At 55.3% G+C, this 26,000-nt stretch overlaps 1 pseudogene; it reads right to left on the bottom strand.

The window, feature by feature from the left end:
• Positions 1-863: 863 nt before the first annotated feature.
• LOC124973731 (probable RNA-binding protein 19) lies at positions 864-25,228 on the bottom strand (annotated as a pseudogene).
• Positions 25,229-26,000: the final 772 nt, after the last annotated feature.

The following is a 26,000-nucleotide window of genomic DNA, read 5'->3' as shown; positions in this document are numbered from 1 at the left end:
GAAATGATGAACTTATAGATTCCATGCTCTCAGAGACCTTGCTCACAGAGGACTTGCTCACAGAGGGCTTACTCCAGAGGCCATGCTCACAGAGGCTGAGTTCACATGGCATGAGATCTGAGAGGCCTTGCTGATAGAACCCTTGCTCATAGAGGCATTGTCTCAGTCCAAGCACAGAAATGATGAACTTACAGATTCCATGCTAAAGAGACCTTGCTCACAGAGGACTTGCTCACAAATGCCATGCTCACAGAGGCTGTGATCACAGAGGTCATTCTCACAGACTCCAAGCTCACAGAGGCCATTCTCATAGAGGCCTTGATCATGGAGGACTAGCTCACAGAGGCGGTGTTCACAGAGTCCTGGTCACACAGAGCTTGTTCACAGAGGGCTTACTCACACAGGCCAAGGTTAGAGAGGCCAAGTTCACAGAGGGTGAGATCACAGAGGACTTTGTCACATGGGTCATGCTCACAGAGGCCAAGTTCACAGAGGATGAGATCGCAGAGGCCTTGCTGATAGAGGCCTTGCTCACAGAGACCTTGGTCACAGAGGCTGAGCTCACAGAGGCTGAGCTTAGTGAAAATTATATCACAGACACCTTGTTCACAGAGGCTGTGCTCACACAGGCCATACTCACAGAAGCCTTGCTCACAGAGTCGGAGCTCACAGAGGTTGTGCTCAGACTCCAACCTCACAGAGCCCGTGCTCACAGAATCTGTACATATAGGGGCCGTGCTCACAGACGCCTTGCTCACAGAGACCTTGTGCACAGAGTTCCTGCTCATAGAGGCTGTGTTCAAAGATACCACATTCCCAGTGGCCTAGCTCACATAGGACTAGATCACAGAGGCCTTGCTGACTTAGGCCTTTTGCACATAGGCCATGCTCACAGATGCTATGCTTAGAGAGGCTGTGCTCACAGAGACCGTGTTCACAGAGGCCGAGATCAGGAAGATGAGCTCACAAAGGCCTTGTCTCAGGCCGATCTGAGAAAGGACCAGCTCACAGATTCCATGCTCACAGACACCATGCTCACAAAGTCTGTGCTCACAGAGGCTGAGATCAGAGAGTCTGTGCTCACAGAGGCCATGCTCACAGAGTCTGAGTTCACAGAGCACTAGATCACAGAGGTCTTGCTGACAGAGGCCTTTCTTCACAGCAGCTGTGCTCAAAGAGGTCGTGCTCACAGAGGCCAAGCTCATAGAGGCCTTGTCTCAGACTGAGCTCAGAAAAGACAAACTCACAGTTACCTTGCTCAGAGAGGACTTGTTCACAGACCCTGTGCTCACCGAAGCCTTGCTCACAGAGGCTGTGTTCATAGAGGCCGTGCTCACGGAGAACCTGCTCACACAGACCTTGCTCACAAAGGCCTAGCTCAGAAAGCTCAGACTAGCTCAGAAAGGGCTTGCTTTTATAGGCGGTGCTCACAAAGGCCTTGCTCACAGAGTCCTTGCTCACAGAGTCCTTTTTCACAGAGACCTTGCTCATAGAGGACTAGCTCACAGAGGCCTAGCTCACAGTGTATTAGCTCAGTGAGGCCGAGGTCACAGAGGCCGAACTCACAGAGGCCGAACTCACAGAGACCTTCATCTCAGAGTCCATGCTTACACTTGCTGTGCTCATAGAGGCCATCCTCACCCAGGCCATGCTCACAGAGGCCTTGATCAGAGGACGGGTTCACAGAGGCATTGTTCAGAGTCTGTTCTCAGAGAGGCCGTACTCACAGAAGTCTTCCTCACAGAGGTTGATCTCACTGAGGCTGAATTCACAGAGACCTTGCTCACTGAGTCCATTCTCAGAGGCCGAATACATAGGGACCTTGTTGACAGAGGCTGTTCTCATAGAGGCCAAGCTCACAGAGGCCGAACTCACAGGGGCAGTACTTACAGAGGCTGAGCTGGCAGAGGCCGAGCTCACAGAGACCATTGCAGAGGGGTCAGTAGTGCAGGCATGGAGGGTGTTCCCCAAGATAGCGAAGTGAAAGCCAGGCAGCGACCAGTGTTCACAGAGACCCAGCCTCCAAATGCTCCCTGAGCCCTGCGGCAGTTTGACCTTTATAGGATTCAAGGGCACAGGCTCAGCCACTGTTTAATAGCATCTGAAGATTCAGGGGCCCTTCTGGTGTGGCTTGCAGAGAGAGTTTGTTATCTAGTCTACAGCTCCAAAAATCCCCAGTCTAGCACCCTGCACCTAAAGCAGTGGTCCCTGGGGGTGTAGCTGGTGTCTGAGTGAAATACCCCAAAAGTCCCTCCAACCTCCCAGGAAACAGCCAGGTGACGCTGCATAAGCATTTCTCAGTGGCCGCGGATATGCACGTTCAACCTGCTGGGGTTGAGCAGTGTGCTGTCTGCATGATAGAGTTGAACTGCACCTTGACCTGAGTGCAAGAGGAAGATGACCACAGAGTCTGAGGAGCCACGTCTGAGCTGACGGCACACAGTGCTGGTGACACACTGGGAGTTCTGGTGTCTAACCAGAGACCAGGAAGTGCTCTGCCCTGTTCCCTGCCCTGGCAGGGCCTGGCATGTGGGCCTCAGTGATGGAGCTGTGGTCACTGCCAGTGAGGTCGGCTCCCTGGGGGGGTGGTACAGCCCCCTGGTCATGCACTCCCTGTGGCGATGGCTCCCTCCTCCTGCTAAGGGTCCTATTTATCACAAGACATAGGGCTCAGCAGGAAGGCTGTCTCCTCCATCTGCACCAGATGTTCAATCTACATTCAAATAATCTCCAGCCCCTCCTACCAGGTTTGCTGCCCATCTCTGGCACAAGCTACTGTTTTCTGACCACTGAGGGTTTCCTGCCCATCTCATCTCCACACTGGGACTGGAAACTGTCCTGGAGCACAAATAAGACCCTTCCCCATGTGCTCCCAGCCCTCCAACAGTCTTGTCCAGCCTTCAGGCTGACATCTAGTCCTTTAAGTGACCTGCAAATCTCATCCTAAATACCTCCACCTCCCCTGATACCTGCCACACACTACTCTGCCAGCTACCTTCAGGGGCTTATTTCCCCAACTCCCTCAAGTTCCTGATGCAGGCCCTTTGCACATGCTGTCTTCTGCTCCTGGACGGCTTTCACTCCAGGTCTCTGTGCAGGTGACTTCATGTGGGAAGGTTTCAGCTCAGCCATCTGCTCCTCAGGGGCTCCCCTTAGCCCACTCAGCCCAAGGCAGCCCCACTTCTGAAGTCATGTGAATGAGTATTCGGCATGATCTTGTCTTAATTCATGGCTCCACTGCCCATCTCCCCACCAGAAAGAGGAAGGGTTTCCCCAGGCATACCACAGTGTTGTCACAAACTAGCACATGACACAAGCACGTGGGTGGAATAAGTGAATGAAAGTGGCTGTGGAGGGCTGAGAGGGGTCTTCCTTGCTTGGAAAACTGGTAAAAGGACGGGCCCAGCATGACAGGAGATCAGGGGTTGCCCCCAGTTTCACAGGTGAAGGGCCCCCAGCATGGACCCTGGCTCATGGCCTGCTTACCTGAAGCTGCTTGAGGGCTTTCTGGGCTTGCTCTGGCTTCCAGTACTCCATGAATCCAAACCCCATGGAAAGCAGTGCTCCTGGAATAGGGGGCCCACTGTGAGAGGGAGCACAGAGTGAGCCAGGGCTCAGGTTTGGATCCTTTCCAGTTCCCTTTCCAGCCCCCATATGGCCTCAGCTCCAGGCTTGCTGTTTACAACTAGGTGCCCCAGCAAATTTGCCACTGAGTTTCACTATTAATTATCAGATGATTGATGTGATAATTAAATTCCTAATACCATCCTGGCTTCATGAGGGAGGGGAACTGACTCAGAGCTGACCACTGTTCTCCAGCAGGAGCCTCTACCTGGATGGCCCTGCCTCCATGTGGTGTCGGGAACACCCAGGGCCACCTCCTCGGGGCGTTTGTGACCCTCAGATCTGGGTCCTGGATTTCGGTTCTAAAGTTCTGATGGGGAGGGTGAAGGTGCCCTGGCTCTGCCTTGTTCCCCACTCCAAGGCAACAGGAGGTCAGAGGGCAAGAGCAACAGCAGCCTCTCCAGGGATGCTGCTTCCTGACAGTGTGTGTGTATCAGGTGTAGGGGGTAATGCTGGGGTGTCCCATGGGGCACCCCAAAGCACAAGGTCTCTAACTGCACCTCTGCCTCCCCTGAAGAGCCCTGAGTGCTAGGGAACCTTGTGAACAGCCCAAACGTGGCTTGGAACTGCAGGGGACAGGCAGTCCTGTCCCATGGTGACTGTCAGTTTGCTCTCTGAGCAGAGAGCTTTTGTTTGGGGCATAAGGCTGTGAGCAGTGGGCTGGTGGCGTCTGCACCTGAGTGTCATACGTACTCCTGAGAAAGAGGAGCTCACCCAGCCTCCAAGACGGCAGGGCCATACTGCCTGGGAGGCCGGTCTCTGCCAAGAACAGCACCTGGCTCCTGGCCTCTGTGCCTTTGGGATCAGCCCACAGGAAATGCTGACCTGGGACTGTGGAAGAGGGGCACATGCTGGTGCCAAGGATCCAGCTCTGCTGGCCCCCCGTGTGCCAGTCTGCCCACCACCTCTCCTTGTGCCCCTCAAGGGTTAGCAGTATGACCTGCTGCACAGCCGCCTGTGCCCAGCCATCCTTCACACCAGCCCCAGGCCGAGCACAGTCTCATCCTGCTGTTCCTAGCTGACCAGATATCACCTAGCTCTCCCCAATGCCTGGCTGGATGGCAGGATCCCGAAAGGACAGTGGACACCCCAAGAGCTGCTTCCAACACCGAAGATGGGGTGGCAAGGTGCTGCTGAGTGTTCGCAGGGGCAAGGGCAGGCTCCCAGAGGGGCAGTGTCCCTGCGGCCTGGTTTACCTGCTGCCATGGCATCCTGAGCAGACAGAGGCAAGGGACCTCTAACTTCACACACAGAAGAATCTGCTTAAAACCCTTGGTGGTTCCCTACCAGGGTGCAGTCCAAACCCCTGCAGGGCATAAAAGCCACTTCCTAAGCTGGAAACTGCCTTCCTTCCCACCTCCTACCTTGGCCTCTGCCACCAGGCTGCTCAGCCTCCCTGCCTCTAGTCCCACTCTGACTTGAAGAACCTGCCACAGCCCTTCTGGTCTTGTGCTGAAGCCACCAGCTCACATGTCCCCCAGCTACTGCAGGTACCTGGGGAAAGAGACCACATCTCTGGCACTCACTGCCCAGTGGCCCAAGCCAGTTAGGGAGTGAATGAGCAGCGGTCACTCTTGACTCATGCTGCACCCTACCATGTCCATGAATCAAAGGGCTGCTGCTCTGGGTATGTGGCTGTGATAAAGGACAAAGGACATGTCCTTGCTCATGTTCTGCAGGGAAGCAAGGCATGAATGAGGGGAGGCCAGGAGCATCAGAACAAGACATGAGGCTGAAGGGAGAAGCCAGGTGGTCTCTGCTTGCCCACTACCTAATAGCCAGGGAGGTGCAGATTAATGATGTGGTGGAATGATCTAGAAGTTCTATGTATGGGTCATTTCCCTTGGAACTGAAGTGAGAAAGCCCACAATCAGTCCTTCTTGCTGTGTCTGGAAGGAGTGGGGAGGAGGGAGCCCATGGGTGCTGACAGTACCCTGCCTGCCCACTATGTGCACAGCTTCAGGACCATGTGACAGCCTGTGAGGCTCTGCACTACCCAGGACGCATGGGCCTCTTTGACTGCACAACAGGAGTCTCCAGGAGAGAGGAGGGGCTGTTTCAGACAAGCCTGGCCGCCCTCCCCACTCGCAGGTATGATTTCTTCTGGAACCACTTCTTTCCAGCCAAGATTTCCATGGGTTACCTGCTTTGCTCTTCTTGGAGATGGAGCAGCTCCTCACAGCACCCACTTTGGAAAACACAAGGAGAAGAGAGGACCATGTAGCTCCCAACTTCTGGGAGTATCCGCTACCTGCGCAGGACCCTCTCCAGTCACCATGGGTCCACCCGCAGGCACAGGAAGCAGGAGGCACATAGAGCTGACCCCAGGAGACTGGTCACTGTGCACAGACCTGTGCCAGGCCCCACACCATGCACCAACCAAGTGACCCAGAGATGCCCTCAGATGGGCAGCTGAGGTACAGGGAGCTGGAATTTGGGATCACAAAGCTGGACATGCTGGACCTGGGCCTGGGTTGCTGAGCCAGGCTTTGCACCACTGTGCAGCCTGCTGAGCTGTCCTCCCATGTCTGCCCACGGAGATCCTGGGTCATTCAGAGGTGGTGAGCGATGGCCTGTTCCAAGTAACCTGGCCAGTCCCCTGGACATCTTGAAATGGCAGTTGGGCTGCTTTTTTCCTCCACTTACAGAGGAAGAACTAGGCCTTGGAAGAGTTGAGAGGTCTGCTGCAACCCCAGAAGCTGGTGTCAGTTCAGGGGCATGGAGTCTACTGACCCCAGGCCTGAACACCTCACTGCCCTCTGTGCTTAAAGCCAAAATAAATCTAAAAAACTGTAAGTCACACTCTACGTTTTCCCTCCCTTCTCCTGTCTCCCTTTAGAGCCCAGCTAAAGCACACTCCATGTGGCTCTGACTCTGGCCCTGTCTTCAGTACCAAAGACAGACAGGTGCTCAGTACTGTCTACCAAGTGAGCGACAGGCAGCAGGAGGAGCAGAGACCCTCAAACACACCGGCGGGAGACTTGTGCTTCAGGCATGGAACCCTCTACCTGGAAGATCTCACTTGTCCTAGTCAAACCTTCAAAACAACCCAATGGGAAAGTTCCACTCATGCCACTATGACAGCTGGAGAAACTGAGGCACAGAAAGGCTGCAGGGCTTGCCCATTAACAAGGAGTGAGGCCAGGATCCAGGCCCGAGAGGACTGACTCCTGATCATGGCTCCACTTTCAGGTGCTGGGACAGGGGTCCTGTGAACTGGGTGTGTTTCCCCACAGTACTCTTATGGGTTGTGTGAGCTCAGGACAGTGAGGCAACTTCTGTGAAGCTCCATCTCCCAACTGAACTAGATGGTCCTGGCTGAGCCTTCCAGCTCCAGGGCCTTTAATCCTAAGGACACCCTTGAGCTGACATTTGTGCAACTCCAGGAAATGTTGATCCAATTGTGATGTCCCATATCATGCCAGGAGTGACAAGGACAACACAGGACCAGAGCTGGCCTGACAGGCTCAGAGCTACCTGCCTTTGAGACACTGCTAGGATGCACCTCTAAAACCAAGTCACGTGGTATCAGTATCAGTGCTTCACCAGGTGCTCCAGGGTGCCTGGCCATGCTGCCTGCTTGGATCTGGGCCTCTCCACTGCTGTGGCTGTCCTCCTACCTAGGGACAGTCACGGCATGGAGGCAGGGTCAGTAGACACTGCCCCTTCTCTTGAACCCCCTATAGAATTTTAGAGCTCAGGGGACATTTTAAAAGGAAGGAGAATCAGAGATTTCCATCTTCTGCCATCTCCCTTCCAGGACAAGTTCACAGCTGTGAGCTGTGTCACTCATCCATTAAGCAGGAAATCTGGTGAGCATCTGTTCTGTGCCACGCTTGATTCACCAAAAGCAGCAAATCTGCTGGGGAGTTCTGGTTGGGGAGACAGGGAGCTCACAGACCCCATCCTCTGAGTGGGAGGGACCCCTCCCCCATCCTGGTCCTGCAGCCCATGGGCTGCCATGCTCACTGAGCATCTGCCAAACCCCTGCCTGGAGCTCCCTACCCTGCCCCTCCTGCTCTCCTCCCACAGATGCAGACTCACCACATCCAGACGTGTCAGGTGGGGACACCCTCACTGACGAGTCTCCTGCAGGCTCCATCAGGACATGCACAGTGGTGGCATTGACTTCTGGGCCGCTCACCACAGAAGCAGTAGGGGAACTGTTTTCAAGTGCACTTGGAACACAGAACCCCCCAACAGCAGGGATGGTGTGCAGCAGGGCGGACTGCCCACCACCTGAGCCGTGCCGGACACAGAGCAGACGCACTGCCTGCATCACAGCCTGGAGCATCCCCCATTCCTGGTGGATACTCACTTCCCTCAGCATCTCCTCTGTGGTGCTGAAGTTGAGATTTTTAATAAACAGAGTGCATCCTGGAAGGTTCTCATCTTTCTCTTCCTCCTCCTCCTCTTCTTCTGCCCTTGGCTTGGAGTCCTCTGCTCCTTCCTCTGCTGGCTTCCTACCTTCTGGGGTGTCACCGTCAGCCACTAACCCCATCAAAAACAAACAACCCCATTAAGTAACATCTACTCACCAAAGCCAGGGTCAAAAGCATGGAATGCTATACTAAGGGGCTCTGCCTCCATGGCACAGTCAGGCGGGACTGCAGGTGTCAGCAGCAAGAAAGCCAGGGAGAAAGACAAAGTTCCACCGTCTGCCCCTGCTGTATTTTATTTTTTGGACTGGGGATTGAACCCAGGGACACCTACCCACTAAGCCACATCCCCAGCCATATTTTGTATTTTATTTAGAGACCAGGTCTCGCTGAGTTGCTTAGCATCTCCCTTTTGCTGAGGCTGGCTTTGAACTCAAGATCCTCCTGCTTCAGCCTCCAGAGTAGCTGGGATTCCAGACATGTGCCACCACATTCAGATCCTGCTCTGTTTTAAAGAGAATATGACAGATCTAAACCTACAAGCCCCAGATACAACTAGGCCACACTCATTTTAACTTCAAAATAAATTATGGAAACTATGTTCTTGAACCATGAACCTAAGCAAAATGTTATTTTTCCTTACAAAACTGCACTTAGTGAACTTTCAAACTGAAATGCATCTTAGAATTTTGCAAAAATTACAGAATGGGAAAACAGAACATTCTAAAACCCCTTGAATATGGATTTCAAATACCCCTTGAACATGCATGTATGTCAAAGTGGTTTTGTCTATATACAAGGAAGTTATAGGGTTTCGTAATAGTGGAAACTGGGAAAACTCACCACAGAGTCACAGACAGACCAGCAAGGCCATCGGAGGCTGGGATGGTAGGTTGCCACTGAAACGATGTGCTGAGTAACGCTGAAGGGTGCTGACAGACCCAGGGAGCTGAAGGTGAAGACGATGAAGGTGGTGCATGGTTCTGTCAGTCTGCTTGGGCGGGGAAAGTGCACATGCACACACAGCCGTGGGAACAAAAGGCAGGGGCCTTGGCCAATTCCGCAGCAACAGACCCAGGTGGCTGCACCAGTACCTGTCACCACCGCCCCTGCACCTTGCCCCCTGAAGGAACAGGTTCCAGGGAGAGGGAGGGTGAACGTAGCCTTGCCAGTTAGTGTTGGTGCCCATAGGTGCAATGGGCACAAGGGGCAGGGTCATGGGCAATCAGGCAGGGCCAAGTGCGGGTGTCTACCCCAGTGCGGGTGGTGGATGCCTCAGCTCAGGACCATTGGAGAAATCCTACTTTAGGGAAATACACTCAGTTTGGCTTAACCTCCCCAGTTTCACCAAGTCCTGAGAGCTGGGCCTGGGGACAAGCCCCTTCTCCAGAAAAGGCTCAACAGCTATTCCATAGCCCCAGAGGGACAGCCCCAGGGAGGGGATTCCTTACCCCAACCCACCTTGGTCCTGAGCAGGTGGCAATCCTGCCCCAGACCCCAGCCATGCCCCACAGGCTGGCAGAAGCTCCCGAGGTCCCGTGGCCCAAGAGGAGCCCATGGGCTTCTCCCCAGCATGCTTCCCTCCAACAGTTCCACCTGTGCGGGGCCTAAGGGGTCTTCCGGGTGCTCAGACCTGCCCTGCACTGTCACACCAAGCTCCAGGACCCTGTTCCCTGCCTCTTGCTTGTGGCCTGAACCTTTCCAGTCCTGATTAGGTGTCAACTGCTTAGACACTGAACAAACATTTCAAGCCTCACAGAAACAGCTAGTGACTGAGCTGGATCCCTCCCAGGGCCCAAAGGACACCATTCCTCCAGCTTCCTGGGTCCCAGGCCACAAGGAGAAAATCTACATGAAGGCTCTCCTCCACCCAAGAAACAACCAATAAACCCAGCAAGGGACTCCAGGTGTGGCCACTGATACTCAGAAACCCACTTTCAAAGGAGAGAGGAGGAAACAGCCTACTAAGGACACAGCAGCTCAGACTCCAGGTCCTTGAGGAGAACTTCAAAGTGAAAGTCAAGACCATCAGCAGGAAGACCCTCTGGGTCTCCTGGTCATCCTGCATCTCAGAGGTTGAAGGTCAAGGAAACAATGGGCAGTAGATCTCCTGCCACATGCCAGGACCTCAGCTGGTTGCCTTGGCTACCTGGCCTCATCCACAACCACAGAGACCACATCACAAACACAAACACGTGGAAACAGGAGGTCTCGGGAACATTCCGGCATCCCAACATTAGATGCCAAGCAGTTTCAGGAAGACAAGACAGGTTCCCAGAAGACAATAATTTATAGAGGGGAGAGTGTTGGGGATGATGGTGTCGCAGAAGGTTCATGGCCAGTGCAAGGGGTAGCCTCTTCTCAGCAATAGCCAGCTTCTGCCACCTAAGGAGGCCAATTCGGTATGGCCAGAAGTTCAGAGTTTTGAAAAGAAGCAGAAAACTCAACTTTACACAGGAAAACCCAGTTTTTCAATCTTGGCAACCTAACTCAATGGTACGAGGCTTTTGTGCCAGGCAGGAACTGGTTAACTGACCAGCAAGCAGATACCTCCCTCTTGCTCAGAGACCTCTGTCAAAGACTGATCACCTTCCCTGCACTGTCCCAGGGGCCTGCCGGGGTTCCAGGAGTGGGAGCCCAGGGCACTTGGCAAAGTGGAGTCGACTCCACCTGACCCCAGCCCAGGAGCCTGGTCAGGTGGTCGCAGGCACTGCCTGGGGTGTGGGGTTTGGGTTTAGTGAGAGCTGAGCTGAGCTGAGCAGGCAGGGTCAGTGGGCACCTCAGGAACTGTGCTCAGGAACGGTCCCTCCCTGGGCAGGTCAGCCTCTCTCAGCTCCGCCCGGGGAGGGGCACTGGGAGAAAACAGCTGGCTGGAGATAAAAGCCATGTTCCCCTGTGCCGGGCCTTTCCCCAACAGTGCAGGCTGGCTAGTTCCAGAGACGTTCACGTCCCAACCCTTCAGGCCCACAATGACATCCCTGCCCCTGGAGTGCCTGGATCCTGAAATGCTATGAGAAGAGGGCATGGCAGTCTTTAGATATCTGCTGACCACAGGGGCCTGGAGACAGCGGTCAGGAGTGGCAGAGCCATGGGACACACGTGGGAACACAAGGCTGTGGACTTGTGCCGCTGGGCTCTGCTGTGTACCACCCACGCAGCCTGGTCCAGTGACGAGGCCGCCCTGCTTCCACATCCCTCCTGCAACCCGGAGTAAAACCACACACACACACACACACAGTCCTGCACTGTGTTGAACTGTTAGGAAAAACAAGCATCCACTACTCATCCACAGGCCTGGTTACTATCACCTGCCGTTGGACAAGAGTGGCTGTCCTGCCAGTGGCTTCTTGGTGTCTGCTCCCACTTTGCCGGCTCCTTTGACCTCATCCCTGACCCTGCTGGCCTCTTCGCTGATGCTCAAGCCTGCCAGAGCCATGCTGACCACAGGCCTTTTGCACTTGCTACCTTCTGGCCCAACCGGCTCCCCTCCTGTCTTCCCAGGCCTGGTTTCTGCTTGCCCAGTGTCAGTCCAAACATCCTGCCCTCAGACAGGTCTTCCTGGTCACACTAGTAAACAAGGCCACCATGTCTCTGGTGTCCTCTTTCCAGGGCCCCTAGCCTGTTCTGAAACCACCTTCCTTACTGGTTGCATCTGGGTCCCCAACTAAAGGAGAGTTCACTGAGGATAGTACAAAGCCTGATGCAGTCACCCCTGCACCCCCAGCACTGGTCCAGAGAGGACACTCCAAAAACATCTGCAGATGGCCAACAAGCTGAGTGCTCAAAGGGAGCAGTGGGGACGGGCAAGGACTCAGGCCTTAGGGCTCATAGCTGCAGGGCACATCCCCAGGCCCTCCACATGTGTGACCTCTGGAGGTCACTAACACCGGGGCTTCCTCTTTTCCATATGTGAGTGGGGACCATGGTCCGAGCTGCCTGCAGGCTGACTGCGAGATGAACACTGAGGCTGTGTGACAACCCCTGGGCCTATCCAACACCTCAGAAGCAACACTGCCCCATGAACACTGCCCCTGGACCCTGCATGTCCAGCTGGCCAGGTTGGCACCCAGGGGAGCCCATGATCCCCTCTGAGGGAAGGCAGCTGCATGGGAGCTCAGCCCTCCTCCTGCAGGTTCCAGGCCAGACATCTGTGTGCAGGGGACAGTGTCCCTCCTGGCCCTGAGTACAGGCAGTGCCACACAGCTTTATTATCATCAGGCCATGCCACCTCTCTAGGCTCCTGCACTGTGACCACAAGCAGACTGTTATCATTTGCAAGCAGCTTTGCAGGACCCCCACATCTGGAGCCCTTTATCTAGAGGTGAGGGTTCTGGTTGTGGGGAGGTAAAACACACTGGCCCCTCCCTGGAGACGGGCAGAGAGCAGAGCAGTGTGCTGCAGAGAAGCACGGTCCCTCCCACTCCCCCAGCCCAGCCCCAAACACAGGGCCTGGGGCCGCTAGGTCCCCCCACCTCCTGTCATCCTGAGGAGGCATCTGGAACAATGTGTAGAGGGTGGGTGGAGTGCCACAGGGGAGAGGGCACAGCTCAGGGGACCAGGGACCGGGGGCTGTGCAGGCAACACAGAGGCTCCTGGAGGCTGCAGCAAGCCCAGCGGGGCTGGACAGATCCCAGTTCTGAGGCATCCTGTCAGTCAGTGAGCAGACACCAGCCCCTCCAAGCTGCAGGACTGTCGGGACCCTCAACACTAACCTGAGCCTGGGGACAGAAGAGCATTCTAACAGGGTCCAGACGCTGGTGCCGAGAAGACACTGCTCACGCCCCAGAGCAGGCCTGCATCCAAGGCCCTCTTCAGATATGGCCATGACCAGCCCAGAAGCTCCTGGGAAGTCTGGGCCATGTCTGTTGTGGCCACCCTGGACAGCAGCGGCAGAGTTACAGATGTGGTCAGCATGGCATCTCCCCCTGTCCTCAGGGGGGTGCGTGGGTGCCACCCTCACTGTTCAGGGCCAGAACAAGCCTGAAGGGAGGCAGCTGGCCCAGCCCCAGAGTGGGCATGGGACAGGGACCCTGCCCACAATCACTGGCACGCATGGCCCACTCCCCAGAAGCAGCACCTCAGTGTGAGAACATGGAGAGCGTGGCACCAGCAGGCAGGGAGTGGGCCCCGCTCTGCCCTGGGGCAGCACCCTCTCCGCAGTCCCAGGGCCTGGCACTCCGCAGGGTGCATGGTCAGCAAGGCAGACGAGGTGCCTGCTTGAGAGGGCACCATCTAGTTCAAATGAAATCAGTCCAGCCAGATGGAGGCGGACTCCCCAGGAGGCACCATGCCCGATGTGCCTGTCCCCTGCCTGTGCCTGAAGCAGGGAGGAAGAAGTCAGACTGGAGCTGTCTGAGCCTCCTGACCCCACTCATTTGTGTGCTTGAGAGGAGGGTTCAGCTGGGTCAGAAATCATTATCCAGGTTCACGTGCAGCAGCGGAACTGAAAGCCAAGGTGGCTGGCAGCTGCAGGGCAATGGCTGCTTACAGACACAGGAGGACCCCACAAGGGGAGAGGTCCAGGAGCGCAAGCAGGGTGGAAAGGACCCCACCACAAAGCCAACCTGGGCGACACCAAGGAAGAACTGGAAAGGTTCACACCTTTCACCATCCACCTAGCAGATGGGGTGCACTCCATCCACAGAGCGAAGGGATGGGCAGAGAGCAAAGGGATGGGTGTGGCTTCCAGGCCAGTGGGTCACAAATGCCCTTACAGATGGCCAGTCCTGAAGACCCACAGGCACACGGACGTGAGCTGCAGGCATGGAGGAAGTGATATTTCTAGCCAGCTGCTCCTCTGATGAGGGACACTTGACCCTATGCCTCCCTGAAGCCCAACCAGGCAAGGCCACAGATTCAAACCTTACAGGGGCAATCAGAGGCTCCACCACCCTCTGTTTTTTTTTTTTTGCCATAAAACACTTTTTTTGTAAATATATGAGGACAATGGAGATGGTAGACAAGGGGCTTATCTGTTTTTAAGAGGAAAATTCTCATTTTAGTAAACTGAGCAATTGGTAACCCTGTGTGTGGTGGGCTGAGGGGTAGAATCTTAACACCTGGGTCAAACAACCCAGTCCTCAGGAGGCTCCTGAAGGTGTCTGACTACAAGGTGTGGTTGTGAGTCCCTAGGGAGCTGCCCATCTCCTGGGGCAGCTCTTGGTATGAGGCGGGTCTCAGTTCTCCAGCATCCTGACAGGGGTGAAGTCCAGGAACGTGCCAGGTCCTGCAGTCTGCACAACAGTCCTGACAAGGAACGCTTACCCTGCTCACATGCCCACTGTGTCTGTCAGACAGGGGGCTGGGACTGCCCAGGCTGGCATGGCCCACCACTGTTCTTCCCTCTCCTGCCTGTGCAATCACTGGACACCAGGGGGACTGTGCCACATGCAAAAAGGGCTCTCCTCACTGCTGTCAGCTCACCCCACCTACGGAGCATGAACGCTTTACCGGCTGTTCTGAGTATGACAAGATCTAGGTTTTCTTCCCTTACCCTCAGCTGCTACTTACACTGCATTCACAACACTCTATTTGGTACCAGGGATTGAACCAGGGGTGCCTAACCACTGAGCAACACCCCAGCCCTATTTTATATTTTAGAAACAGGGTCTCGCTGAGTTGCTTAGTGCCTCACTAACTTGCTGAGGCTGGGTTTGAACTCACAATCCTCCTGCCTCAGCCTCCCGAACTGCTGGGATGAGCGGTGTGCGTCACTGTGCCTGGCTCTGATGCTCTATTTTTCAGGGATGTTTTACACACCTATACAACCGAAGTTCGTTGGTGTGCAAGATGAACAAAGTGTTAAACCAGTGACCTGATGAACACTTCCGTGCTGCCCTGCTCTCCTCCCACATAGACCTATTCTTACCCATTTCTGGTTCCACCACGTCCTTTTCTTCAGATTTCGCTGGTGCCTCTTGGTGCTCTTTCCTCTATGGGGCTGTGCTGGAGAAGACGTCACCTGGAGCCCACTTGAGATACAGCAGGATGTGGTGGAACTGCAGATGCAAAAGTGCCAACCTGTGGGACTCCATCTTGGGACGTGGCAGGAGAGGGACTGCCCACATGCAGATGAAGAGCCCAAGGGTCAGAGGAGATGGGTCCCCAGTGCAGAGGAGCCAGAAAGAGAAATGCGGGCCAGAGCCCCAAGAGAAATCACTCTGGTCCCTGGGCTGCGCCTCAGGCAGCAAAGGAGATCTGACGCCTCTGCTGCCTTGCACTAGGGTGGAGTCAAAATACCCCCTGCATTTATTCTAGTCAGAGGATGAAAGGGGGAGTGTGACAAGGGGAAGAACAGCTAGCAAGGCGCGGCTCCAGCAGGAAGTCAGTGCAGTCGCCCAGAGAAGCGCTCTTCTTCCACACACACATTCAGAGGCAGTTTCTTAACTAAGGAGACACAGAAGTTGCTAATGGCTGCCTCAGTAGAAGGTGCTGGGAGCTGCAGGGCAGGGTGGAAGGATACTTGTCAACTTGGGCCCTCTGGGACTTGTTTCAAATTTCACAATGCGAGGTTCACAAGTTGATTACAATCAGAAAAAAAAAAAAAACATAAGCAGTCAGGTGCTGCGGGGCGTGTGTGTAATCCCAGCAGCTCTGGAGGCTGAGGCAGGAGGATCGCAAGTTGAAAGCCAGGCTCAGCAACTCAGGGAGGCCCTAAGCAGCTCAATGAGACCCTGTCACTGATAAAATATAAAAAAGGGCTGGGGATGTGGCTCAGTGATTAAATGTCCCTGGATTCAATCCCCAGTGAAAACAAAAAGAAAAAAGAAAACTCATGCTCGGGAGCCAGACTGGGGAGCAGAGAGTTAGCTGTGCCACTTCTGAGCTGGGTGACTTTGGGTCACTGGGCCTCAGTTTCCCTATGTGCAGAAGAGGAACGCAGCCTTTCCAGGGTGGGCCCTTCGCCACCCTTCACCTGGTGATGATTCCTTCCCAAAGAAGCAGGAGGAAGGAAGAAGGGCGTCTGTGGTGCTGGCACCAGCTCCTGTCTTGTGGGTCAGGAGCTCACTGACAACAGTGGGCAGGGCCCTAGATGGGAATGACCACAGGGGGCAGCAGCTGTGGAGAAATGACCTCCATACCTGCAATGCCTGCCTTGAGGATCACTGGGGGACCATGGTCTGCAAAGAATTAAGTCGCTGGACAAAGTACTCATGGTGGGTTAAATGGTGGCTCCCCAAGAGACAGCTATGCCTCCACCCCAGAATCTAAGGAGACGTCCAATGCAACTGTCACCAAGATCCCAAGGTGGGATGCCCTGTGTTATCTGGGTGGGCTGTAAACCCAGGAGGAGATTTCGGATGAAGAAGGCCCAAAGATGGGGCACAGACGGGAGTGGGATGGTAGTGATTCAGGGAGCCGAAGGACACCAGGAGACCAATGGTGGCAGAGACAAGGACAGATCTTCCCAAGAGTTCTCGGAGGCGCTGGCCACACCCTGGACTTGGACACCTGCCTGCCAGCTCTGCCACAGGTGACTTTCTATTGGTCTAAGCCAACATGCAGTGGCTATAGATATCCTTAGACAGCCCCACGTAGAGAACTGACTTTCAGCTTATCACGGGTACAGGACAGCAGAGAAACAGACAGTGAAGGCTCAAGTTAAAGCAGGAAAGGAAGGCAGGGAAAGTGGGGGCAGGGCAGGGGGCAGGGGGCAGGGCGGGGTGCTTTTTGCAGCTGTGCTGTGGGAGGGTGGAGCTCAGGCTGAGGGCCCTCCCACAAGCCAGCTCCTAATCCCCTGGGGCAGCCCTACCTTTGAGTAGGCCAGGTGTCAGAAGGCCCTGCGCACCTCCAGGGGCTCCAGTAACTCCACTATGATGGCAGTGACGCCACCCTTGGGCAGCAGCACTCGGCCCAGGCTCCCGAAGTGGCTGAAGGTCTCCCACAACTCAGCTGCCAGTGTGCCCGTGGGGAGGTTCTTGGCTAGAATTACGGTCTTGTTTCGCTCTGCTGTGGCCTGTGGAGCACACAGGACTCAAGAGAACAGAAGCAGGGGTCCAGTCTGACACCAGAACTGTATGGGGCCCCAGGGGCCAGGTGCCTGGGAAGCAGACCCAGGAGGTACCACCCTCTCCAGTGGACCATGTGCTGACTCCACAGTTGGGCAGCTCTGCTGAGGGGTCAGCCTCCAGCCCCCCACTGAGTTGTGCAGACCCTGACAGTGAATGACCAGCCTGCTGAACCTCCCAGGTGCCCCAGCCGCTGTTCCACTGATCAGACTGGCATCTCAGTGTGGAACTGCAGGCCACCTGCTGCCACAGGCATGGAGAAGCCCCAGGAGCAGCCTGTCCCTATGAGGGGAAGTGGAGCAGTGAGCCCTCAGGTATTGATTCCAGTCACCACAGGGCCTGTCAAAACACCCCCAGCCTCCCTGGAGCCCCGTCCCCAGCTCTGCAGCAGCCACCAGTTGGGGCCATCAGAGTCCGCAGGGAGGGCAGTGGGGACCCACCTGGCTGAAGGAATCCAGGCTGACCCCATTGTGGAGGAGGAAGTGCTGCACCTCTTGGACCAGCTGGGTCTCCCCAGGGTCCACACAGACAGCCATGCTGCCCTTGGTCTCCTGAGGGAGGGAGGAAAGGAGGCCGGCAGCCATCAGGTGGACTTGATCTGCTCTCTCCAGCCAGCAGCTAAGCAGACCCAGTGGAAGTGGGTTCAGCAGTGCCCCTCACCCAGCCATACCCACCTGACCCCCTTGGGCACCCTCTCCAGCCACACGTCCCCACACCCGCTCGGGCTCTTCCCTTCTCCACAGTGGGCAGGTCTGCAGCTCCTCCTGCAGCCCCTGGGGGTTTCTACAGGGATGACCCTGACCCCTCACACCAAGCAGTCCTTGCTCTGTCACCTCCCTGACCAGCCCAGGCTCTCCTCTCTCCACCTGTCTCCACTAGGAGGCTCCAGAAGGCACCAGAAGGCTCTAGAAGGCAGGACCCTGTCCCAGCACTGCGAAGCCTTGGTGCTCGGGGCACTCGTGGCACCAGAGCCACTGCGACTGTCCCTTGTCCTTTCCTCCAACTCAGGCCAAGCTGCACTGCCCAGCATGGCATCCATGAGACACTGGGCACCTGAGGCATGGCTCGTTCAAACCCACATCCTGCTACATGTGGAATTCAGTGGCCTGGGTGGGAACGAGGGAGGAGAAACACCCTGTGACTATGCTGGGTGCAGCAAAGCGATGATCCCTCAGACGCGTTAGCTGAAGACGGTGTCTGTTAGAATTAATTTTCCTGCTTCTTTTTAAAAACATGACCACCAGGTCATTCAGTTACACAAGGGCTTGCCATCCACCTCTACAGACAGGCTGGCCTCAAGTATCTTGAAGGGCAGAGGACTATGGAGAAAGCAGCCAATGGGCAGAATCAAGGGATGTCCCTCACCACGTGGCTGAAATGCGCTCCTGGCTTTGCCCAGAAAGAACTCTGCAGGGGTCTAGCCCTGGACAGATTCGCCAAGAGGGTCTGTGGACATGAAGTTCGCAATTCACGGGCACTCACGTGGTCCAACACTTGGCTCTTGGTGGTGATGTACTTCTGTGTGATGGCTTCGGCCACGGCACTGGGTCCCACGAACAGCGTATTCCAGTTGTGGGAGCTGCGGGCAGGGGCAGAGCAGGACAGGCCGCACTGGGACCCACGGGCACTCTCTCACAGACACATAGCCTATCATAAGCCTCCCTGCCTTCCTAGCCCTCCCGCCACCTCACCTGTCCTGGGTGGACTCCCCACCCACAGGCAGCGGAGCTGACAGATCCAACCTCTGACAGTGCCAGCAGCCGGCCTGTGCCAGGGCCCAGCAGGTGGCAACCACCCACTTGTAGTGGACGCAATACCTCAAAGTGTAAGTGAGCTTGGCACCGCTCTCCCCATCCACAGTAGAGAAGCCAGCTCAGAGGTGAGGATGAACCTCAAGCTATAGAGCAAAAGGGACCAGGCAGTCGGTAAAGGCGGAGAGGGCAGCAGAGCCTGGGTGGGGCTTGCAAGGACCTGGAGCTGCTGCCTTTGTCCTTGGATGCCGCCTTCTTCTTATAGGACGAGCTGGGGGTGTCCGCATACTCACTGGCTTCCTTCCTGATGGTGGACGGCAGCACATGCAGTATCCTGCTCTGTGGGGAGGGGGAAGGAAGTGGGCAAGCTGCCCTCCCACCCTCCAGTCCTGCCCTCCAGTGGGGCCTCCTATCTAGTGGTGCCTCCTGTCCTAAACATGTTGGACCCAGGGCCAGACCTGCAGGAGGACACGGACGGCAGCCGGAGCAGACACACAGTTAGTCTCGGTCCAGGTGGTACTGGTGTCCCCCAATACGGCCATGTCAAGGGGAAGGTGCTCCTCTGTGACACCCCACAGCCCCTCACACTGCACCCCCAGGCCCTGCACAGGGAGAACGTGAGTGGCCGTGGGTGGGCCAGGTCTGGCCTGGAGCCCACAAGGTCCACACGCTGTGAATGAAGGTTCAATGGAGGGGAGGGGGCCTGGGCACATTGCAAGGTGACCCTGATGAGCAGAGCTCCCTGCATTCCACAGGGTCATCCCTCCTCTGTCACCAGGCTCGGCAACCCCGGCAGGCCTGTGAGCAACATCAGGTGGAACACCTGCCCATCCACTGTCATGTAGGCCTTCACCGCATGCTCGGGGAACATGAAGGTGATGAAGGCAAAGCCCTTGGTTCCTTGGTCAGGCTGTCGATGGGGTAATGGAGCTCTGAAAGGGGACCTAAGAACAGGAGAGCGTCAGTCACCTGGGTTGGAGCTGGGCCCAAGTTCAGGGGAAAGTGCCGGGCACTAAGGGTCAGACACATGAACACAGAACAGCTGCTGTGCACCGGCCACACCCACTCAGTCTGAGGGAAGGAGGGCAACTGCCAGCCACAAGGTCCACCTCCAGGTTAAAGGGTGTCATTTCCCAGTCCCCTCGTGCCCACCCTAAGAAGCAAGGAGGAAGGTGCTGGGCTGCACCTGGCTCCAAGGCCTGCTGTGCACAGCCTGTCTTGGGCAGTGACCTCACCCAAACAGGCCTCCTCCTCTCACCTGTGAATGGCACAACAGTTGCCACACACACAGTGGCCTCAAGGGTCCAAAAGTTAGTGTGCAGTCACTACCCAAGGCCTGCTGCAGTTAGTGCCACGTAAGTGTTCGTGATGCTGTCCCTCTCAGAGGACACTGTCTGCAGTGGTTCCACTCTGAACACCAGGGGTAGCCACATCCCAAATGGATACCTGCAGTCTATGGTCAAGCCCCCTCCCATCCACTCAGCTCTGCCATGTGGCCAGGGCACCAGCCTGTGGGAGGACCTAGGGAGCAGGACAGCGTGGATAGACCTTCAGGTCCCATCACCTGGCCTGCAAGCAGGTTCCACTTGGGACCTCTGAGCTGTCCTTGGCCCAAGCCACACTCACATGGCCTCGCTGATCCTCCACACCCAGGCCAGTCTCCTGGGAGACAAGGGCGCTGGCAGCTTCTCCAGAGCACAGATTCACCTGCACTGTGAGCCCACCTTCCTCCCCTCGACAAACGGCCCCTGTGACCAAGCTCAACTACAGGCCTGCAAGTTCCCAGCCCAAGAAGAAACAGCAACAGAACCAAAGACAGCCCTGGCTGTTGCCTCTTCTTGGAAGCTGGGTTTGCTTAGGAAGACTTGAGAAAGAAAAGCACTCCCAGGCAGGAGCATAGTGGGTGAGGAGGGCTGGGCGGCTGCTGAATTCCAACACCAGAAGCCAAGGAATCTCAGGAAAATGCATCTATTGCTCCCACTCTGCGTGAGAGCTAAGGAATCAAGTTCTGCTGGGCACGCTGGCTATGCCTGCAATACCAGCGACTTGGGAGGCTGAGGCAGAAGGATCAAGGCCAGTCTCATGGACTTACCAAGACAGTCTCAAATTAAAAGATAAAAAAAAATTGGGATGTAGCTGGGTGGCAGAGCAACCCTGAATTCAATCCCCAGCACCATTAAAAAAAAAAAAAAAGGATCCAAGTTCAAGTTCAGAAAGCAAAAGACGCCACTGGATCTGCAGTGGGAACAGCAAGTCCTATTTTCAGATGAGTAGAGCAGCTGGAGCCACTGCCCAAGGTCAAGAGCAAGTAGGAGGCAGATGGGGCGGACCCAGCCAAGTGGGAGCCAGGCACAGCAGGGGTGCATGGCCAGGAGCGGATCCCTACCATAGGAGGAGAAGAGCCCCTCCAGGTCCTCCTCGGTGATGGCGTAGGGCAGGTTGTGCACAGTCAGCCAGGTCCTCCTCTTCCTCGTCTTTCTGGAGCGTCTGGCCTTGCCAGGGCTGCACACTGTTCTGCAGGGGCCCCTTGGCTGTGGGCATGTGCTTCTCCCTGAACACCTCGATGTAGCGTCCACCTGCAGGAGGAGAGAGTCAGGGCTCTGGGGAGCCTGGACCTTGACACACCTGGCTGGCGACCCAGGCCCTGGCTTCAGGCTGCCAGATGCTCCAGCGATGGGCTCGGCAGCAGGCTCTGTAGCGGGACAGCAGCCTGAGCCCCCGGGACCTCACCCGGCCTGCCAGCATGGCCTCGTCCCTTGGAGTCTGCTCCCACTGTCCCAGGCCAAGAGACAGGTCCTCTGAACTCTGAGCCTACACTGGCACTGCTGGCGGCTCTGCCTTGGGAAAGTTCTCATGTGACAGCCGGACCCTGAACAATCACCTGCTGGTGAGCAGGTTGCAAAAACCACCCGATGTGCCTAACAAGGCTACAGGGATGGCCTGCCTCCACCCGCACTGCCAGAGCTTGATGGATACCTTCCCCCGACCTGCCAGCAGGACTCCCGGGGACCCCGTCTACCCTGACACAATGCATCCCCAGGAGCTTTGCTTTTCTGTTCTTATTGATGACTATAAATCAACACATTAAGTTTAAATAATAACAGGAAGGTTGCAAAGAACTTTCTTGAGTTCAGACTCTGGTGTGCTCAGGGGATCCACCTGTGGGGCGAAGCTCAGCACCAGTTCGTCACAGGTCTGGATGTTCCTAATTCTGCCTGACACTTCTACATTGTCCTTCAAAATGCATGAAAATGTTTATTGCCAAATGTGAAAAATGTATGCCACTTTGGCAAGTGAAAAACATAAACTTGCAGTTTCGATTTTTTTTAATAATTATGAATAAATTCAAGCATTTGTACAGGCCACCTGAGTTCTTTTTCTTCAAAAACCTCTTGTCCTTTCTCCATTTTTCTGTTGGGTGGGTCATATATTCTTCATAAGAATCTGTATAAATTAGAGAAAGTGGTGCCTCTTGCCTGCTCTTCAGGCTACAGATTCTTCAGTCCACCTTCTGAACCTGTGGCAGTTGTGGCCTTACAGGGTTTCTGGCTGGTAGGCAGTCAACATGTCCATTTTCTGTTTTTCCATCAAAGTTTGCAAATTGCTTAGAAAGAAATTTGTTCAGCTGAAATCCTTGATGTTTCTGAAACTTTTCTCATTATGAGGAGTAAGGCAAGGGTTCATCTTTTTTCCCTAAAAAAAGTTAACTAGGAAGTGCGTAGTACACGCCACTCTTCCCAGCAGCTTGGGAGGCTGAGGCAGGAGGATCATGAGTTCAAAGCCAGCCCAGCAACTTAGTGAGATCCTGAGAAACTGAATGAGACCCTGTCTCAAAATAAAACATAAATAGTCCTGGTGATGTGGCTCAGTGGTTACATAACCTGTGGTTTGATCCTGGGTACCAAATTTAAAAAAACTAACAAACAAAAAATAACAAAACCCACCTGACCTCCGTCTCAAGGAACTGCTTCAGTATTTCTAATAGCAAAAAATTTTAACTCCCAAATCCCCATTTAGGAGGCCAGGAAAGTGTATCAAATTGTACCTGATCATGGAAGAACATGCAAGAAGGAAAATGGCGGTGTCGCAAGCCAGTCCTCACAGAGGGATGTGGAAAAAGCAAACCAATGGCAGAGGTCAGCATCAGTGCACAAAGAAAAGGACACTTAAGAAGGTTTGTCCCAAATGTCAGGAATTGTCACTGGGTGGGACCCGGGAATTGGGGCGGGGCAGCCCAGTGTGCTGAGAACAGTGGGCACCTGCGGATCACCTCCCGTTGTCAGACCTGCAGCAATCACACCTGCATCCTGGCATCCCCTCTGGTTACGCCTGCTCATGGTGACTCACATGGCCATCCCACTTATAGGTGACTTTCATTCTTTTTATTTAGCCGTGTCTTCTAGGATCTCATATGGGGAGCCTCTACGGCTGTCACGAGGCGGGCGTGAGAACAGGGTCCTCTGCTAAGGCAGCTCTAGGGCCAGTCAGCTGCAGCCATGGTGCCAGCTGGCCTGTGGCCTGTTTCTGAAGACAGCAACACCTCGACACTCACAAGCGCCTAGAGCGGCCACCTGCTGAGCAATGGGGAAGGACTCTCCACAGGGACCGTCTGACCACAGGCCAGCCCTGCTGTAGGTGAGGGAGCAGAACAGTCCTCCTCCTGCTCGAGGCAGCCATCGCATTCCCTCCTTGGTGATGCCCAAGATGCCATCGGTCAGCCTTTTTGGTCTGTGATTCCTTCCAGCTCTCAATCTGAGTTGCCTCCTCCTTGCCCTGTCCTCAGAGCACATACCTCTGTGACACTGAACGGGGCTCCCCGCAGCTTCATGGTGTGGGAGGTGGTGGGCTCCTTCTCGTTCGGTGGTTTCTCTGTCTGAGAACAAAGAGAAAAGGCCACAGTGGGTTCCCTGAGATGGCGGGAGCAGGGGACAGACCAGGACGTGGCAGCTCCAGGAGCAGCTGCAGCCAGGGTAGCTGAAGTGCTGGTGCCTGTGCCTGCCAGACTCAGGGTCTGTCCAGTGTGGAGGCAGTGGATGCAGGGTCCCCATTTGCCTCTGAAGTGAGAGCTGCAGCCAGGACAGCACACCATGGACAGGAGAGTAGGCCCCTGGCCATCAGAGGTCAGGGCAGAGGGAGGAGCTGAGGCACCTACCCTGCAGTTGCTGATTTCAGCTGGCTCCATGCTGCACACAGAGGCCAGCCTCCTACTGAGTCTCTAATTCCACACGGATTCTGAATTCGGCACCTTTTCCTGTAATTCTGGACTCCAGATAGCTCTGCACAACCTGTTTTTGGTAGATCCTTTGGTGCTAAAACCTGCCCAGCTAGCACTCACTCCCCAGCAGAGCCTGCTGTGAGCCAACAAGTGCAGCACAAGGTCATTTCTAGTCCCACCAGAGAAACATCGATGTGCTGGGAAGGTTGCTGCCCCAACCCTGCTGGACATGGTGACCCCCAGGGCCACCCTGAGTACAGGGGTTCAGGAGATGGCTGGAACGACAGGCACTGCCAGGATGTCTTCTGCAGACGAGGATCAGAGAGGCCTGTGGGCTGAAGCATCCCCCCAGGCTCAGCAGCCCCCAAGGGTCAGAGCTGAGACTGAGCCTCAAACTCCCAGACTCCCTGCAGGGCACGGTAACTAGGAAGGAGGGAGGAGGAAGAGGAAAGAGAAGAGGAGGCAGAGGGAGCCCCTTCCTCTCATTGGGAAGCAAAAGACTGGTTGCTTCCAACTCAAGAATGGGGACACACACATGTCCAAGTGCCCTGTGTCTGGAGCAGAGGACTCCCCGTTGGGGGACAAGGTGACCATCCTCAAGGGTCGTGTCCACCTGTATACTCTCAACTTCAAAGCCTGGAAGACCTGAGCTGGGGCCTGACCCCATCATGGGAGCCTGTCACTTCCCTTCTCCGGGCCTCAGTTTCCTCATGAAATGGAAAAAGAATGGCCCCAGAGACTGTGAGGACATTCCGTGATGGCGGGTTCATCACCACGCACATAGTCAGTGCTTGACTAAACTCATCTATTAACGACGGCCTGTTTAAGTCCATCTGCCTTGTTACTGAACACCACGTGCAACACGGCCACCACCCTCACTCCTCCCAGAGCCGTGACAGGTGGCAGGCGGCCCCTCCAGGTATGGCAGGCAGTGAGCTCAGAGGGGGCAGTCTTTCCTCCATGTGGCACCCCAGCAATGGGGCTTCAGGACCACGTGAACATGCACAGAACCCCTCCCTGTCCCCCAGAGGCACACACCTAGGCTCCGGGCTCCTGTGGCCTCCTATTCCCAGGCAGGGCCCCTGTTCTCCCTCGCACCTGCTGGGTCTCGGTGGCGGAGTACTCCTCTGCCTCACTCCCTTCATCACAGTTCACTGCTTCATCCTCACTCTCCTCCTCTGAGGACAACTCGGTGGCGACCATCTTGGACTTCAGGTACTCCATGTCCGAGAGTCCCTTCTGTGCAGCCATATTTGGCTCAAGGCCTTGCTCTGCTGAGAGAGCTGGGGTGGAGGGGGGTCACCTTCCTGGGCAACCAGAGACCTGGGAAACATAGGGTTGAAAGCCTGGAGGGTGGCTGAGGTGCCACAACCACCATGACCAGGCCCTCATGTGTCCAGCGGCCCCAGGAAACCCTGTGATGGGCAGCTCTGTATGATCGTGCCACACACCCAGGGCACCACGGATTCTGCCACAGTCTGGTTCTCTCCTGGACAGCCCTCTGCAGTCACTGCTGACCCTCCTAGCTGGGTTACATCCAGGCACGTAACATGTTAGAGAAGGCGTAGGTATGACCAAAGCCTTACTACAGAGGAATGCACTATGGTGTCTGTCACCACAGAGGGCTGCCTGTTCCATCCTGCAGGGGCAGCTCTCATCCATCTGAACAGCAGGACGGTGTCAAAGCACCTCCAGCACATCACTGTCAACGTGCTGTGTGCTGCACTCTGGACGTCCCCTTCCTGCTACCTGACACTGGACATGCTGTATAATATATGAGGAACACTTGGTAAGAAGTCAGCCACTGAGGAGCTACGGATGTGGATCTGTGGTGGAGTGCTTGCCTAGCATGTTCAAGGTCCTTGGTTTAATCCCTGTAGTGTCAAAATAAATAAATAAATAAGAAGAAGAAGAAGAAGAAGAAAATAAAATGTTTTCTTAGATATGCAAAGTCTCCAAAAGGATTTAAAGACATTGGTGGTATTGTTTACTCTAGATATCAAAACTGCATACTGTTTTGCAC

The sequence above is a fragment of the Sciurus carolinensis genome, unplaced genomic scaffold (genome assembly GCF_902686445.1).
Source record: "Sciurus carolinensis unplaced genomic scaffold, mSciCar1.2, whole genome shotgun sequence".
In the NCBI taxonomy this organism is placed as follows: domain Eukaryota; kingdom Metazoa; phylum Chordata; class Mammalia; order Rodentia; family Sciuridae; genus Sciurus; species Sciurus carolinensis.
The sequence above is the reverse complement of the archived record's forward strand: the minus strand, read 5'-3'. Positions and strand labels throughout refer to the sequence as shown.